The 6,011-nt window shown below is 42.3% G+C and overlaps 1 pseudogene; it reads right to left on the reverse strand.

The window, feature by feature from the left end:
- Window positions 1-4,806: 4,806 nt before the first annotated feature.
- Window positions 4,807-5,676, reverse strand: LOC147983134 (L10-interacting MYB domain-containing protein-like; annotated as a pseudogene).
- Between the last annotated feature and the right edge of the window lie 335 nt (window positions 5,677-6,011).

A 6,011-nucleotide genomic window follows, 5' to 3' on the forward strand; every position in this document is an offset into this window, starting at 1 on the left:
ATCTTCTCCACCTCCAATCCTAGAGGGCATACGACCTTCTTTGCTGCGTATGTACTGTCGGGCAATTCGTTATCGTTTGGAAGCTTCTTCTTCAATATTTTCAGTAGCTTCTCAAATCCTTTGTCAGCCACAACATTCTCTGCCTTCCACTGCAGCAATTCCAGTACGGTACCGAGCTTTGTGTTGCCATCTTCGCAATTGGGGTATAACCATTTTTTGTGATCCTCTAACATGCGATCGAACTTCAGCTTCTCCTTTTGACTAATGCATTGCGTCCTTGCATCGACAATGACCCGGCGGAGATCATCATCATCGGGCACATCGTCTGGTTCCTCTTGATCTTCAGCAGCTTCACCCGTGGCAGCATCATTGGGCACATCGTCTGGTTCCTCTTGATCTTCACCAGCTCCCCCCGTTGCAGCATCACCGTATTCAGGGGGCACATAGTTGTCATCGTACTCTTCTTCTTTGCCGTCTTCCATCAAAACCCCTATTTCTCCGTGCCTCGTCCAAACATTATAGTGTGGCATGAAACCCTTGTAAAGCAGGTGGGAGTGAAGGATTTTCTGGTTAGAGTAAGACCTCGTATTCCCACATTCAGTGCATGGACAACACATAAAACCATTCTGCTTGTTTGCCTCAGCCGCATCGAGAAACTCATGCACGCCCTTAATGTACTCGCGGGTGTGTCTGTCACCGTACATCCATTGCCGGTTCATCTTCGTGCATTATATATAATTAAGTGTCCAAATTAATAGAAGTTCATCATCACATTAAAACCAAAGTGCATACATAGTTCTCATCTAACAACATATAGCTCTCCAGAGCATCTAATTAATTAAACCATACATTGAAACTATGTAAAACATTTCAATGCGAAAACAAATGCGATCATAATCGCAACCAAGGTAACAATTGATCCAACGGCATAATGATACCAAGCCTCAGTATGAATGGCATATTTTCTAATCTTTCTAATCTTCAAGCGCATTGCATCCATCTTGATCTTGTGATCATCGACGACATCCGCAACATGCAACTCCAATATCATCTTCTCCTCCTCAATTTTTTTTATTTTTTCCTTCAACAAATTGTTTTCTTCTTCAACTAAATTTAACCTCTCGACAATAGGGTCGGTTGGCATTTCCGATTCACATACATCCTAGATAAATAAAATCTATGTCACGTTGGTCGGCATAATTTTCATAAACAATAAATGAACCAATAGTTATGAAGATAATATACATACCAAATCCGAATCATAGACAGGACGAGGGCCGACGGGGGCGGATACCAAAACCATCGCACTATATAAGATGCAATAATAAATGTAAGAAAATGATACAAGTATCTATCTAAACAGACAAGTAAGAATATTTTTCCTTTCAGAAAGAAGATAAGAACAAGAGGCTCACCACGGTGGTGTCGGTGATGAGATCAGCGCGGGTGATCGACGGCGGTGAAGACGGGGACGGGGCGTGACGGACCGCTAAATCTAGACAAATCTCGAGGAAAATGAAGCTTGGAGGTCGAGCTTCGAGAGGAGAAAGTTTAAGTAGTGTGGCTCGAGCATTCCATCGAACACCTCATGTGCATAGGAGGTGAGCTAGAGCACCACAAACCCCTCCCCTCGCCGGCCAGAGAAAAACAGAGCATTGGAGTGCTCTGCTCGCGGGCGAGGGTATATATAGGCACCTCATTGGTCCCGGTTTGTGGCAAGAACCGGGACTAAAGGGGAAACTTTGGTCCCGGTTCAGGCCACCAACCGGGACCAATGGTGGTGGGCCAGGAGCGAGGCCCATTGGTCCCGGTTCGTCCCACCAACCGGGACCAAAAGGTCCAGACGAACCGGGACCAATGGCCCACGTGGCCCGGCCGACCCCCTGGGCTCACGAACCGGGACCAATGCCCACATTAGTCCCGGTTCTACATTGAACCGGGACTAATGGGCTGAGCCGGCCTGGACCATAGCCCTGTTTTCTACTAGTGCCCGTGGTGTAGGACAGTTTCCGAGCGAAAGCTCTGTGTTTCTGGCGCCGGCGGCGCCTGTGGGTGCCGCTTCCTTTTTGAAGTCGTCGACGTATAGCTCATCCTTGTGCCAGGACTCCGTGTGAAAACTCTAGTCTACTTGTTGGACTCGGCAGTGGCGACGCTTCGCGCCGTCACCCTCTTGGATGTGTTGTCGTGGAGCTCAGGGGTTTTCGATCGGGCCTTGGCTAAGTGTTAGGCTTGTTCTCGGTTTATGTTTATCATTTGATCTGCTTTGTAAGGGGGTCTCCCTCCTTATTTTATAATTTGATCGTGTACTTTGATGTGTTGGTAACTTATATATAAAGAGGGGGAAAAGAATGTTTTGAGAGATTGCACATCATTGGCCTAAAATTAGAAAAAAAAAAGATTGGTTTACACGTGGTTTATTTGCGGGGCAACTTTCCACTTCTTGTATTGAATGTGAGAGCTACTTTGTTTGTTTCGGCAAAAAAAGTAATATGAGAATGTCTAGGACATAGTTTCCCGACACTCCTTCACAAGTTTGTACGTATAGTACAGACGCAAAATGGTACTATTAAGACACATCTACCACACATGCTAGGTCAAATGTGTGTGTGATGTACACATAGCATACGCTTCGGCAAAACAGCAAGTGCGATATCGCAATAGCACACATAGTACTGAAAACGCAATTGTGTGATGCCTTGTAAAAGTTTTTCACAAAAGAAAAAAATAGACAAATATGCCTTGTTTATTTCAGGGTCAAAATCTTCACCAAGGTTGTTACGAATAGGCTCAACTCGGTTGTTGGACATGTCGTTCAGCCACCCAATAAGTGTTCATGCAAATAATGAATATACTTGATGGAGTAGTGATCCTACATGAAATTGTGCACGAGATGCACAAGAAGGACATGAGTGGAGTAGTATTCAAGATTAACTTTGAAAAGTATTATGATAAAGTTAAATGGCCGTTTCTCCAAAAGACCTTGAGAAAATGGCGCAAATGGATCCAAAATTTGAAGTTAATTTTGCATCATACGTGGCTTTGTATAGAGTAATGTAGAATATGTTAAGGTAAATGTACAAGTATGTGATATAAATATTACTTTTAGATGTTGTAAGTGCATCTAGTGCCACCTCTTGATGGTTTTGGAGTATTGATGACAAACTTGGTTAAACGACTAATGTGTTTGTGAGATTCACAGGAGAACACAGGTAAAAGTCTCTAGAGATTCGGTTTACCCGTCAATGATGACACCTAAAAATGTTTGAAAATATTGAAGATAATGGTGGTACGCGAAGACATTCGTCTAAAGACAATGGAACACGAAGACTTTTGCTTCAAGACAATGGAGCGCGAAGAGATAGTCTTTTGGTATTTTCATTTTCCTCTTTCTCGAGTCATAGGAACCACCGTACTGTTAAGTGGGGTTGAGGTAAACAAAGTTAGAAATGGACGTGATGCACAACGTAAAATCCTATGTCTTCCAGTGAAGACAATGAGAGGAAACCTCTTCCAGAGTTGGTTGAGTCAGCTCTGCTTGGAGATCAAGTAAAGTTGTCACGTGTGTTTGAGATCTGACCTTTGGACATGTGTTGGTTGGCCAATCATCCAAGGTCATTTCGGACATATCATGTCGGGTTGCCTCCTAGCTATAAATAGCCCACCCCCTCCACTATATGTTGGCGGCTGCTTCGCGTTATTACACAGTTGTTATCATTTAAGAGCAACCCACCTCCGAAGTCTTTGAGAGAGAATTCCTTACGAGGATAACTCCAAAACACCCAAAGCTCAAACTGATTGAACATCACTGAATCTTTTCTGTTTTGCTTGAACCGAAGACTTGTTACACTTTAAGATTGTAATCTTCCAGCCGATTAGAAGTTTGTGAAGTTTTGGTAGTCTACCTTGAAGACTTCTCCGAGTGATTGGGTGAGATTTGCGGATCTTAGCTCAAGGGGAATAGGTGAAGACTAGGTCTTCTGAGTTTAATCTCAACGTCCTAACCAGACGTACAACTGCCACAGCAGCTGGAACTGGTCAAACAAATCACGTGTCTTCTCCAAGGAACAAGTTCTATCACTTCAGTCCTTTTCCTACTATTTAGTTTCATGAAGCCTTTGACTGTGCTCATTCCGTTAGGCTTTGTTTGGATGTTGATATTGAGGGCCATGGAATTGAATTGGCCCCAATATCAAATCTCCTTGGCTTTGATATTGAAATTGAACCCAATTCTGTTGTTTGGATGTGCACAGAATTGCCACTTGGTATTCTCATGACAAGCTCAATTCTGAAACTTGTTTGGATGGTCATTATCTACATTGGAATTGATCATTTGTCATATGATCAAACTAAACTTTGTTGTAATGTTTAAATGGCAGCAGCTATAAACTAGATGCACTTAACCAAAACCAACAATTATACATATAAACATGACAGTAACACATACACAGCAGCTGCAGCACATACACAGCAGCAGTTTCTTAGAACAGCAGCACATACACAGCAGCACTTTCTTAGCAGCAGCAGCACATATACAGCAGCAGCACTTGCACAGCAGCACATATACAGCAGCAGCAGCACATCTACAACAGCAGCAGCACTTGTACAGCAGCATATACAGTATAAAAACAACACATACAGCAACAACATCACTTGTACAGCAGGAACACTTATAAATCAGCCAACAACAAAACATAATATTGGAAATTCAAGTCTCATACATGTAAAAATAACATAGTAATTGGTCCAACAAGTTCATAGCTATTACATGGAACAAAGAAACAACACTTACTAAGCACTTGAAACTACTCAAATGTTGTTCTTCTCATTGAGCGTCAGCAACCATTCCTTCCTAAAGTCCATGGGCAACTCCATAAGCGCTTGAAATAAGCGTTCACTAAGGATGAGTTTACCATATGCTCGCAACATGTCAGAACGAGCCAACTCTGGGATCTTTTCAAGGGCAGCAAGGATTTCAAGAGGAGGGGTAATCTTGGGCAGTTCAAGTGGCTCAAGTGATTTCAAAGCATCTTGAAAAGAACATTTCATGTCTCAAAGCATGCACAAGATAGCATCACCTGTTTGCTGCCTTTTTTGTGGCATTTCGGGAGAGTCTTCGACGGCTACTACATCGGGTTCTGTTGGTTGCGCTTCAGTTTCAGCACCTGTCATTGCACCTTCACCGGTTGCATGATCTTTGGAGTATATTGTGCAAATTGCCTCCCAATTCTTCACTTCTTTGTTCTTGTAACAAGCTGCCTTCGGATTAGCCTGCACAACATACAAAGTAAATCACTTGCTTGTATATATGCCATAGAATAAATTAAGCAAACAACCTTTTTTTACCTGCACATATTTGTTCCACACATCATCACTATCCATGAGTAGCTTGTTATTGACCCAATCCCAACCAAATCCACTCTGAGAAAGAATCTTGCTAATCGTAGCATAATGCTTGTCAAAAGTCTTCATCCTTGAACATATTTTTTCCTTTGTGACGTGTAGTCCACACTTATCATGTATTGCCTTTATAGCAATAGTGTAGACATGTGGCTTCCATCCATTTTGGCCCTGATCACCTCTGTTGTGATGTTCAACGAAGACATCCAACAATACCTTATCCATCTCATCTGTCCATGTCAAGTAATCTCTACTATACTTCTTTGTTTCTTCAACCATGGTGCTACAAGTAAAAATTTGAATAACAATTGACAAACAAAAGAGAACATATATTAATTGCTTTCTCGTGATGATGATGTACAAAATATCCAAAAGTCTCCATCCACTAGCTATGCACAAAAGAGAACATAATACCCAACATCTAGCTAGACCAAAAGCAAACCCAACATCTAGCTAGACCAAAAGCAAAATACATCATCTTGCTAACCCAACATCTAGCTAGACCACAAGCAAAATACATCATCTTGCTAATCCACATGCCCCACTACTGCTGTAAATTTGCATGCGCCACAACATATTCAGCAAACATGTCATTAGATAGTTGGTTCCTGAAG

The sequence above is a fragment of the Triticum urartu genome, chromosome 2A (assembly GCF_056163025.1).
Source record: "Triticum urartu cultivar PI428250 chromosome 2A, HENAU_Tu73, whole genome shotgun sequence".
Classification (NCBI taxonomy): domain Eukaryota; kingdom Viridiplantae; phylum Streptophyta; class Magnoliopsida; order Poales; family Poaceae; genus Triticum; species Triticum urartu.